This window comes from Micrasema longulum, unplaced genomic scaffold (assembly GCF_059751315.1).
Source record: "Micrasema longulum isolate JH-2025_06_02 unplaced genomic scaffold, ASM5975131v1 h1tg001310l, whole genome shotgun sequence".
Taxonomy (NCBI): Eukaryota; Metazoa; Arthropoda; class Insecta; order Trichoptera; family Brachycentridae; genus Micrasema; species Micrasema longulum.
Window position 1 is genome coordinate 201712 of NW_028278497.1, and position 13798 is coordinate 215509.

Consider the following 13798-nt stretch of genomic DNA (forward strand, 5'->3'; position numbering starts at 1 on the left):
GACTATAGGAACTAGGAAAGTACGTGACACTAAGAAGGGGGAAGTTAGGGGGGCGCCCCACGACGCCGACGTACGTACGACACAACCGACGCGACGCCGACGTACATACGACACGATGCGATGTAAATACGTACTAACGACACGAAATACAGTGGCAACATTATACAACCAACGACATGATATAACGTACTACGGATTTACTACGGGAAGTTGTGTCGACTGATAACAACGTTTCGTAAACTGTCGTCAAATGTGCCTTTGGTGGGGCGGGTTTTTCCACTGTACTCGATAATGATAATTCTTAAATTCCATTTCTTTCAATGTGCTAAATTTTTTATAAAATAGTATCAACAGGGACACAATCGCAGCACCAGAGAAAATTATAGGTTGATACTAGAATTTGGAAAAATGCAAATTCATGATAGATATGAAGTGGTTTATAAATTTTATGAAATAGGAGAACAGGTATACGAGGAAACAAGGCTATGTAAATCAAAACAAAAAGCATCATATATGTATTATTACGATGTATAAAAACATATCGTACATCCACCAGGTTTTCATTGAAACACCTAAAATAATTGAGGGGTCAAATGAAATTTAAAATTTAATTAAATTTAACGAACAATGCCATAAACACGAAAAAAAACTTTAAAAGAGTCTCGAAACTCATTGTACAAGGGATTAAAACTGTACAATAAATTACTCAAATAATCAAAAGAATGGAAAGCCTTGAAATATTTCAAATCAATTTTTAAAATCCTTTCTTAATAAATTTTAATTTTATTAAACGGTTAATGAACTAACTTAATAAAGCACACATAAATTGAAAATACTTTAACAATGTTTAATTATGTCCAAATGCTTGCAGACTGGCTGGATTTTCTCCCTAGGGAGTTGTTCATATTTAAATTTATGATAAAGGTTTCAGCTCTTTTACTTCACAAAAGTCAACAGATGGAAGAGTTGAGGAAATGTGGATGTTCTAACATGGGCAGAATGGTGAATGTTACACAGTGTGTAAAGTGGCCACTTAAACCAGCCAATGACAGGTCATAAGCCCTGTAAATGTCTAGACTTCCACATTCCTTTCTCAAAAATGTTTTCCCTCTCTGTTGAAACAAATTTAAATATGAAAATACTTTCTTTATTACTCATACGTGTTCTAACATCGCGACTTTTTTTTTTTAAGTACATATTTGTCTTGATAAAATTTGTTTTAAATTTCGATTTACTCAATACTGTTGACTAATTATAAAAATAGAGATTTTGTTTTTTAAGGAGCAAAAAAATGTTTAAAAAGCATTTTACACGTGGGAAATGCAATATTGTTTTGTCCTAGGACTCGACCATTGAACACGTGCAAACAGCAATTAGTAGGACAAAATATTGTTCCGAGACTTTGTCACCGAGTTAGACGGGCAGGCTATCTCCGCGGAACTATAATTAACCTCACCACCGCGCGCGGCTGCATTTTTATGCGTAAAAACACACGAACAGAACCTTGTGACAATACCAATTTGCTGGACGTGAACATTTTTTTCCCGCACATTTTTTCTGACAAAAATGGCTGCAGAAAAAAATTGTTTTTTACTATTTATTCCGTTCTTTAATAATTCTAACGCATCTTGGGATAAAATTATTTTTATTACAACAAACATTTTTTTTTACAAAAAACTATGGTAATGATATAGTAATAAATAATAATATGTACATAAATAACATAGCAAGTTACGTATATAATACACATAAATTAAAACAAAACATTACAATAAACATTTACTAAAGCTGTAATTGTTACAGGGACGTAAACAAATTCCAATAAATATTAAAATGTTTTTTTTTTATCACAACTCTTATGAAGAAACGAACCTTGAGATATGATAGACGATGTTTTGCGTACTTAATTTTTCCATTTACAATTCTGTGTAACAATATTTCCGTAAATCGTTCATGGGTATTCATTAGTAAATTTCTTAGGAGATTTATTTATCTGACTTTAAATTAAATTGGACTAGCTTTGTGATTATTGCATATACCAGACCAAATTCATTATTGTATTAATATTAATAATGTTTTTATTTTTGTTTTTTCTTTTATTTCGTTTTATTCAGGAAACATACAGTACTGTTAAATAGTTTCATATTTTACACAGTTAGACTTAACTTTAATGGACCAGTGAAGTTTCCATATTATACTATTCATTTATCTAAGGTCATAAATGAACTATTTTTTAATAAGTACAAAAAAGAGAAGGGAATAAATAAATAAATGGGAGTTATTGAAAAATTTAAATCAAAGCTAAAAAGTATTTAATAGTTAGTAGTTTGTAATTTAAAAAATGAAGAAATTTTTTTTGTAAAAATAATTAAAAGGTAAGAATTAAAATTAAGAATAAAAAACATGCTCAGATGTTTAAAAAAAAAAACATTTAAAAAAAGGAAAAACACATAAATACACACATATTTTAAGGGATTCAAAGAAACGATGAGAAGAATCTTTAAATGAAATATAAGACAAAAAATTTAAGTCGATTAAAAAAAAATCTTCAAAAATAATGACACGTTATACATAGTAAGCAATATATTGATTTTATATTCATATACAATATAAGTAATTAAAAGTTGTTCAAAAGTATAAAAATAATCTATTCATTTTCAAAGGGTTATCAAATTTACAAGACTTTAACACCTTTTCTTTTTTAATCTGAAGGAAGTTCTACGATTCATGAGTTTTATAACTATTTTTCTGCACCCCAAAGGTCATTAGACCCAATTTTATTACAGTAATGAATTACAACACAGAACATCCTGTCATGGTACTAGCTAAAATAGTACCTAGCCTAACCTTTTCGAAAATGCAAAATATATTCACACCTGGCAAAACTGCCAGAGACGAAACGATTAACAAATCAGAGATAAAATGGCGATGTTGCGGAAGCACGTGCGTTTTCGCGGACCATGGAATGGATAAAATTCGGGAAAGCTTCCGTGAAGTCCACTAGGAACCGAAATCACGAGTTGGATAATTTTTATATCATAAATCTAATTTAGATCTGGCAAGATAACTGATTGTCCTGTGTATTTTCTAATAGGGTTCGTTTTAGCTGACCAATCCACTCAAATGATTCCATAACTTTCGATACTATTTGTTGGACTTAAATTTTAAATTATCCTGGATGTTAATCGTATATAATTATGCTCTCCGCCATGGGGAAAATTTCTCTTACCCTGTTTTAAATATATTTATCGGAATTTTCGTACATTTAATTATTAATGGACGAACAGCCTGCTTGGAATCCGTAAATTCATGTCAAATCTGTAAATATGTTTATGAAATGGAATTTCCTACGTCAATCGATAGGTTGCATTGCATATTTCAACAGGAAGATACGAACATGTCCAAATAAGAAGATGATAATTAGAATCAAACCTCGTGACAGTTTCCTCCTCGGGTTCCTTAAATTTTTATGTTAAACAATATAAATTTCTAGTCTTCATATCTTTTTACCGTAACATACGAGGGTTGTGTAAAAAATAAGGTTCTCAATTTTTTTTCAGGTTTAAGGCATTTTTTATTTGAACTGAAAAATACAGCATTGGCAAGCTTAATTTCCTAAAAATTTTAACATAATCACCAGATTTTTCAACGCATTTTTATTGACGACTAATCCACTTTTGGAATCCAGCTTCAAAGAAGTCCATTCATTTCTTTCATAAATCTGCATAATTTATTCAGACAATATAACGGTTGATAAATACAGATATTGGATAACTATAAATTTGACGGCCTCGTGGTGTAATGGTCAGCGCGTTAGCCTGCCATCCAAGAGGTCTAGGGTTCGATTCCCGACATGGTTGATTTGAAATATTTATTTAAAAGAGTGTTTTCACACTTGAATATTTCGTAGCCCCTAGACTGGTACCTGAACCGTAAGACTGATCTTCTGAAATGATCAAGATTGTTGCGATTGGTGTACCAATACAGTGCCTAATGCACCATTAGGTGCGGAAAGGAAACGATGATAAATTTAGAGAGGCAGACTAAATTGTATTGTATTTTAATTATAAAAATAAACTCAAAATATTACGTTATTATAAGTTAAAAGTGGCAGACCAAATTGTATTGTTTGTGAGTTGTAATTTTTTTTACTCTGAACACTATTTGAGCGTTAGTAATTTCAACTTCCACACTGTTCTCCTGGTTGAATCTCTGAGAGAACCCGTGGAGGGGTGTACACTTTTTTTGGACGTACATTTTTGTTGATTGAGTTAGCTGGTGGTTGAGGGAGGCGTGGGAGACATTTTGAAAATTTAACTCGAATCGAAGCATTCATGAAAAGACTAATCGTGGATTCTCACACTTCCAGTACAATGCATCACAATCCTAGCTTGAGAAAAATCACATAAAGTATCGTGATCTCACCGCAATTCTAACTCAGAACCCTTGTTAATGAGGCAACTATATTAGCCACTACACCACGAGGGTAGAGGGTAGCTTTATTATTAAATAAGGAGTTTAAACCGACCGTAAAGATCGGAATTCGAAAACTTATGTATTCGATAGTGAGATGTTTAAAAATCATACTGCAGAGTGTGCATTTCAAGGTTTACGAGTAAGTAAATTTATAACTTTTTATGATTTCATTTAAAAAACAATCGAAATCACGCCATTTTCGATAATTAAATCCACCTTATCACTCATTTTCAAACACAAAAATGTTCACCGCTACAACGTTGAAAAACGTTTAAAAACTGTTTGTACTGCTATGACGGCCGTCCTGCAAATGACAGCACCGCTGTTCAACGTTCTGCTCACAATCAACGCTCTCGAGGAAACCATACATTTATAGTCGTTAAAAATTCAATATAAAAATAACATCACCTGACAACAACAAAAAAACATACATAAAACAGTGTTACATAGGGTGTAAATCATATACTATAACTCTACGCTCTAAAACAGTTTTTTTTTTTAATATTTAAAAATCATGTCGAATATCAATGTCAATTCGTTTAATTCTTTGTTCAAATAGAATTGTGACAAATTATTTAACTGTATTACGAAGCACAAAAATGTATCAATGAAATGTATAAGACATTTGTGGCGGCTTCCCTTAGGGTGTGAGTAACTTGTCTATCAATAACCCCTCAGTGAATTCAACCCTTACTACGGTTCAAAACAAAATAAAGGGGCTTCTAAAGAAACACAATTAAACAGACGAAACAATACGTGTTCCAGCAAGTCATCGAGCATTAATAGAAGAAAGAAAATAAGTGGGAAAATCTATTTGTGTTTTGCCTGTGGTCTTAAAGAATGCCATTGTTTAAATATTAATAAAGCTTATGTAACTTCTACAATTATTGCTGTGGGCACGGGCAACACCAAGTACCAGGCCTGCCAACATACCAACTTAACAAGGCACTAACAGCGGCGAAACGGAAACGGAAACGTAAATCTGGCTCACTCCGTTCAACGCTGGTACCGGTTGACCGATATGAAACAGCTAACGACATTCATCGTAAACGTAAATTCAATTCGCGTTCATTTAACAAGGCAACGTTTCATTCAATATTGTCTACATCTATTGTCCATCATATTAAAATATTTCTCATAGTAATAACGTCATAAAATTAGTAAATAAAATTCCACATGATAAAATATGTAAGTGAATCGTTTATTTTAATACAAGCAACCTTGTAGCAAAACTTCCGATAAGTCCAATTCAACTAATCATCCGTACACCTAAACAACATTACTATTCAATATTTCACTTTAATACAATTGTGGTATTTCACTAGACTTTACATGAAAGAGTGTGGATATTACCCATTATTGTTCCTTTTAGGTGTGTTTGATATCACAAGTTTTCGGGCCAGAAGGAGCATTGTCTTGCTTATGATAGCCTTTGAACATATGAACGGTTAAATTTTTAATCATTTGTAGCGTATAAAATGATATGCGCCGAGCAACTACTTTAAAGCTAGGCAACACAGACAATTCGTTTTTCCTGAATGCAGGACCAACTAACCATTTATGATGCCTGCGAGGAAGATGGTTGGCCTGTTTAACAGCCTACCGAGGAAGGTGGAACTCTTCATCTCAAACTGCATATCGCAATGCGTATTGTAATTTTGTTGTCTTACTATATTTTTATGGACTTCATTTTGTACTTGTTCTTTTAATAAACTTCTTATATGCACATTGTAATTAAGGACCGTTTTAACAAAGCGAAATATCTACAAAATGAAAATTTTTCAGGAGAAGAGTTTTTCATGTTAAAAATAAAACAATTACGATTTTAAATAAAATAAAAATTACATTTTATAGATACATAAAATTCTTACACACGTACTTAAAATCAACAACGTAGAATCAGTAAAATTATTTATAAAAATGTTCAGAATTTTCACAAAAAATAAATATCTACATATTTTTGTGAAAGGAATGTATGGAAAATTGATTTATGTTGGGAATTAAATAAGTTTACTTTTGCATGAAATCATTTTAAACTGATTTTTTGTAAAATTTTATGTCTATTGACATATCTAAGTACCTATGTAAATATACACATTTAGGCTTTTTACCTCCTATATATTTTTTACATACACAATAGCACAAATAAAGTGATAACAAAACATATTTCAAGTAATATTATTTTATTTTATTTTCGATTTTAAAAAACTTAACATCCCAAAAAAATATGTAGATATTTCGCTTTGTGAAAACTTTATGTAGTGTAGTTATTTCGTTTTTGTAAAACTTATCGATATTTGAACCGCTACAACTTCGCATATTTATCGTTTTGTTAAAGTTTTATTTCACCAATCGATAAAGCTCACATGGAAGAACCCATTCCAATAAAAAAACGCATTTGTTTTTTTTTTGTAGGAGTTTCAGTTTGAGAAAACGGTCCTCAATTGAGGGTCGTTTTTTTAAAACTCGACATTCGCTTCAAACGTAATTTTTTAATGCGTTTTTTGTGAGTCGCGTCAAATCGCTTGAAAAAAAAGACCTTACAAATACGCCTGAAGGTAATCTAATTTCTGATTTAAATGTAGTTTGTAATTTTATTTGCATTATCGATTATTGAAATTAGGGATCACGATAAAATGTCGTGTTTTGAAAAAATTATAAGGCTTTGTCATTTTTTAAGCTGGTTTTTAGAGTGCTTTTTTAGGTAATCGATATGTCTCAATATTGTTTGATTATTTTTTTTAATCGCCATGCGCAGCAAATATCGTGTTTTGAAAAAAAACGATCCTCATTTGGCAGTTGTGCTATATTGTGCATTTAAATAAATAAATAAAACATGAAATACATTGATTTATATGCACTATTTATCAGGGGCGAACCGTGTATAGAAGCGATTCAACGTCCAGAGATCTCGGGGTGTTGTTTGATGCTCAGTTATCTTTTAATCTTCATATGGTTAATCGATGTAATGACTCCCTTAAAATGCTTGGTTTTGTTCTTAGTAATGCCAAGATCTTTTCTAACTTTCAGATTATGAGGACATTGTATAATTCCTCGGCAAGAAGTCGTTTGGAGTTTAGTTCCATTATTTGGTCGCCACATGAGGCTTGATACTCTTTAATGGTGGAGAGAGTGCAGAAAAATTTTCTGCGCTATTTGTACCTAAAAGAGTGTGGATATTATCCTCTTATTATTAATAAGGATATTAGGCTCTTCCCTACCGACTTTTTACCGGGGATGCTAGGCTTTCAGTCATTATGGAGGAGGAGGGACGTTCATTTGGGTGTTCACTTTTTCCAGGTGATTGGTGGTCGCACACATAACTCAGAAATTCTGATGGATGTAGGTCTGTTCGTGCCTGATAACTATCTTCGAAAAAGACAGCATCGATTGTTTTACCTGCCACGATGCAGAACCAACCTGCCAATGGTTATGCCGGCTGGTAGAGCAATCTTGCTACTTAATCGCATCGCCTCGGATGTCGACATATTTCACGACAGTGGGCCTTCCCTTAGGAAAGCATTTTCTAACTTTTAATTTATCTTTTTACATTTTGTTATATTATTTTAATAACATAACTATTTACTGTAATTTGTGATCTATTATTGTATTTAGAATGAATTGGGTCTTTTTCTGTAATGTTTTAAATATCTGAATAAATAAATGAAATTAAATAAATAAATGAAATTATATTTTAACCATAATAATGTTTTATTGTAACTTTATTTACAGAAAAACAAATAAATAATTACCATTTATTTTAAATCATTTCCATCGTTTGTATTTTTATCCTAATATAAATATAAATTTTCATAAAGCGCGCCTAGCGCCTGCGGTGAGCCAAGAAACTAGCCGATTATTCCAGCTTATTTTTCCATACAAATAAGTTTACTCTATTTTGAATGTCTTAACCCCAGTGCGGGTTTTTCCTCCTAGATTAAACTTGCAGATTACACAAATTATTTGAAGACTCTTGATTTGGAAAACAGTATTTCAAACATTGTTTCTTGAGAACTATTTTTCTTTGAGATGGTACTTTTGACATAAGGCCATAATTACTTTCATGCGCCATATTGCAGGACATATAGCGCTCCACGCGGCCGTTTTCAGCACAATTAATTACTTGAACTATTCGGCCAGTTGACATTTCAATTGAATACCTAATATCGTCTGAATTCATACTGGTATTTTTTATCTATTTTTAATGAATTATATATTATTATTTATTTTTCAATGAATAATGGATGATATATCAATATACTACAATATATCACAAAGTTACATCGTTGAGTTGATTTCATGGGTGAGAGTTGTTGTATCACACAGAACCACAGAAAAATATCAATTTATAGTATATATTACTTACATTATATTATATACCACTAATCACTGAAATTACTTGGCTTCATTAACAGAATATCCTCTGATTTTACTCATGTCCGTACAATCAAAACTCTTTATTGCTCAACTGTTCGCCCTCTTCTAGAATATGCCTCCGTGGTCTGGTCTCCATTCTATATCGATCGCATAAATCAAATTGAATCAGTCCAACATCGCTTGCTTCGAAAAATAGCGTGGATGCTCGAGAGATAATTATTCTTATGCTGAAATAGAGTCAATGTTAAATATTTCTAGTCTACAAAAACGTAGAACTAATATTGACTCCATATATATGTTCGGCATACTAAATGGTATAATCGATGTTCCATCATTACTGGGACAAGTAAAATTCGTAGATTGAGAAACAATGAAGTACTGTTCATCGATCAGCATAGAACAAACTATGGCCTAAATTCTCCAATGACCCGTCTTTGTCATATTGTTAACTCAAGACAAGATCTGGACTTTTTTGGTTTAAGTTTACAACGATTTAAACGAGCACTAAATAAATAGTCCAGATCTTGTCTCGATGTCCCTTATGTTTGTCAATGCTTTTTTCTTTTTTTTTAATGTTTTAAACTATTCTTTTATTGTAATATTTAAACCTTATAAATTGTATACATGGACAATGTCCGTTAATAAATAAATAAATAAATACCTCCTATAAAGGTACAAATATATATGTTTTTTAAAGCTTATCTGTAAATAAAATCACCATTCGCCACTGCTATTTATTCCCAATAAACGCCATATCAAAAGTACTAAAATTTCAACTGAAATCAGTCAAGTATAATGATATATTGAACGGCTGAAGGATGCTGCATAATTTATTTTGAAGATCTGTGTGCGGAACGTTGATTTTGCCAAATTCGAATTTTGGTAAATAAAGGTACCAAAAAAAACGTTATTACTAAACGTGATTCAAGTGTCAAATGAAACGGACTCCTCAAACGGACGAATTAGCTATGCAAACCAGGGTTAGAGCCCAAGGACTTCGAAAAAATTCAAAAGGCGTTTGTTGAATTACCCTTTGTTCGCTTTGCTAATTTGACCATTTGATGACTTCATTTTAATTAATTGGATCATCACCATTACATCCCTATCTGCGCCCTAACCCAGGGCACGGCATTGGAACACTTAATGCAGCGTATTTCGTTAATCTGCTACATAAAGGTAATATGTTCAGGCTTACGCTTCCGATGTCAGCCGTTTTGGCACAAAACCCACCTCTACATTCAGCTCTTATAGGGACTATCTATCACCTATGCTATTTTTGCGATGTTACTTTACTTTACATATATTAACTGTTTTCTGAGTTCGTTCAAATGTTTGTAGACAAGGACTAAATTTAACCGCCTAAGGAATTATTTCGATTATTGCATTACAATATGAAGAAAATTTGAGAAAAGGGAATAAGTAAGTCTAGATATTTACAGGGCTTATGACCTGCCATTGGCTAGTTTAAGTGGCCACTTTATACACTGTGCAACATTAACCAACTGGTCCAAGAAATATGAAAACAAAATATATTTTCAGGCGTCGACTAGTATGCAGGTGAAATAATAGTAGATTAATCTCACCCGCATCAATAACGGTTTCAGTTCTTCAATTTCACAAAAATCTACAATTGAAAGAATAAGGACGCTCAAATATAGTCATAATGGTTAATGTTATACAGTGTGTAAAAAGGGCACTGAAACCAGCGTAAGTCATATAAATGTCTAGATTTCCAAGTTTTTGTCTCTCAAATATTTATCTTTCTCTGTTTTAGTTTTAACCACATTTAAAACAAATATTTCACCTCGACCCCGCCACGAATCGAACCCGGGACCACAAGAGTGGAAGGCGAGTGTACTTGCTACTGTATTCTGAGGCTGCCACTCGATTTCATTTTTCATGATTTTTACCTGAGAGCAGGCATCGAGTCGAAGACGCTCGTTCTGGTTTCTTGTTTTATTACACACTCACAACTGGTTTTTTCATCCTCCGGGACAAAGGTAATTTAAAATCAATTACATTAGTTTACTCTAACTGGTGACTTGAATCACCTTACTTAATAACGATCTTGAATAAGTTAACTAATAGTCTGTATTATACTGGACACGACAGATACATTGATGTACATGGTAAATTAAAAGAATATTCGGTGGCTGGGAGTTTTGATGAATAGGTATTTAGATATTGTCACTCTCTCGAAAATGCTACCCAAACACTATCGTTCTTATTATGCCTTACTAAAATCGAGAAAATCGCCGTTTCATTTTCCCGTTTTCCGCACCCAAAAAGTAAAAGAAAAGTAGTAGAAGATTGTCAGAATTTGATTTTCTGTTAATCATTTTTTTTAAATAATGACCAAATTTGTATACCGTACGTCTGAAAACGGCAGATAAAACTGGGCGCTTTTGGGGGTTTTTGGATGGTCCTAGCTTCCATAATAAACAATTTATCAAAAAACAAAACACTCAGAAATCTCCAAAACCACTACTCTATTGCTATAATCCAGGGAGAAAGTACGGGAATACGTTTGTATGAAGAAAGGTCAGACCGCGATTTCTCTTGAGGTGTTTTTGATGAAAAGAAAATATTAATATTTTATCGATTTAGTTGTGGTTACATTAAAAAAAAATTCTTACCATATCGTCAGTGTCAGATCCTTTGTAGTAAACAAGAACTATGCCCGCTGTGCGGATAACCTGAAAATAAATTAACCAATAATTAGATATTTATTTATTGGAAGCACGTGTACAAAATCAGTGTCACATTTGATTATTTTATTTTTTTCTATAAAATAAAAAATAAAATAAAAATTTACTCTCATACCTCACTAGGTGTTCATTGCAAAATTTTGGTAATTGAAATAAAAAGATACGAATTAAATCAGTTACCTTTTAGACGCTAGTCTCGAAAGGTAACTACAAATATTTTTTTATTTAAAACCACTACATTTTATAATTTTCTTAAATAACGCTTCAATATCTATGATATTTTTACATCGTAGTCTAAATATTTTTTTTTTATAAGAGACTTGATAAATGTCAGAATTTATTTATTTAACGAATTTATGCAGTCCATTCTAGCGATGGTAAATACAATTTCTTATAACAAATACAGGCACTAATAAAATAAAATACAATGAAATAAAATGAAAGCAAGGACAAAAAATTAAATATTTCTACCTCAAGACAAGATCCGGTCTATCTTAGTGCTTTTTTAAATCTATAAAGACTTACACCAAAAATTTCCAGATCTTGTCTCGAGTTTACAATGCGACACAATCGGGACATTGGTGCATGCAAGCCATAGTTTGTGCTGTGTTGATCGAGGAACAGTACATTATTATTTTGCAACGGGCGGATTGGAACATTGAATGCCATTTGTTCCAGTAACGATGGTACATCAATTAAGCCATTCAGTAAATTAAACATAAATATGGAGTCAATGTTATTTGTACGATTTTGTAGACTTGAGATTTTCAACATTGACTCAATTTCTTCGTAAGTGTAGTCTCCTCTCTCGAGGCCAATCATCCACGCTACTTTTCTTAACAAACGATGTTGCACCGATTCGGTATGATTTATCCGGTCTACATAGAAGGGAGACCAGATCACGGATGCATATTCTAAAAGAGGATATTTTTATTTAAAAATAATACACAAACTAGCATCGTATTACCAGCGGTACGATGTTTTAAAGTTTTGTATTTCTGAAATTACTTCGCGTGTGACGTCTCAAGTTCTCTTCCGCTTCTTCTCGGTCGGTTCTGCCGATTGGTCCGCTGAATAACCGTAAACAAGAAATCTTTAACAACTCTATTAACATTGGTCAATTCATATGAACTAGTGACGTCATTCAGAGTGGTTCGTTTTTAGTAATACGTTTTCAAGAAACTACCGTATAATGTAATGCTTTGAATTTTACCGCGCGTAAGAAAACATTTTTTGTATCCAGTTTCCCTGAGTTCCTCATTTTGTCTACAGCTGAGGCATTTTATGGCGTTTTCGCCCATATTTATAGTCCTTAAAATTTAGCTTCATTAAAATGACAGCTTTCAAACTCATGTGAATAGTGATGGGAAATTACTGATCACTGATCATGTACCGATCAATTCGATTTTATCAGTTTTTTCATGCAAACATGAAACTCCGTTTCCGAAAATTGATATAAAAACGCAAAAACAAGCCTATTATATGAATTTGATGTGTGCTGAATACAATTATTCACCAAAAAATAAGACATTTACATTTTTTTCGTGAACATATTAAAACGAATTATTTTTTATTCGTTCAAATTACATTGATCAATTTGTCCCATCTCTAACGTTTTTGCAAAATGATGTAACCTTGTAAGAACGTGGTTAATAATTGGGTTTATTTTAGTTTTGTTTAGTTTTAAAACTGATTTTATATATTTATGTTGATTTACATGTCAATCATTTATTTAAAAAAATAATTAACATACCAAATACGAATCATTTTTCGTGTCAATATAAATCACTTCTTAGACGTTACTACAAAGTTATGTCGTCAGTTTTTCTGACAACTATGACTATAGATATGATTATCTGTGTTCACGTATTACGTCTTAGAAATAATCATTTGTTTATGGTAAACATTCCTTCTCTTTCTTAGCCCACATACTTTTAAAAATATTTGAGTACTTAACTATATGCTACTAGTTACGTTTACCATATACAGTACCTTGTTTGGCTATATCACGCCCTTAAACTCCATTTTATACTGTTATAGTAAATCCAGATTAGATTCGACTGGAATATTCTCGAAGGATGAACATTAACAGCAATTTGTATGTATTTACATACTTGGCATTAAGCATTAAGTTATTGGTTAGTGTACAACTGTACATATACATAATCTGGACATTATTCCATGCCTCATTCAGTAAACCCTCCACAACATGTTGATGCCGAGTTCGCATGGGCACG

At 32.2% G+C, this 13798-nt stretch overlaps 1 protein-coding gene across 1 annotated transcript in view; it reads right to left on the bottom strand.

Moving 5' to 3' along the window:
* Nucleotides 1-13798, bottom strand: part of LOC148275965 (dorsal-ventral patterning protein tolloid-like) — a gene marked incomplete at its 3' end in the record, with an annotated part of 231950 nt that overhangs the window by 199232 nt on the left and 18920 nt on the right. Inside the window, exon 2 of the mRNA XM_088234965.1 lies at nucleotides 11490-11549. The remainder of the gene's footprint in view (nucleotides 1-11489; nucleotides 11550-13798) is intronic.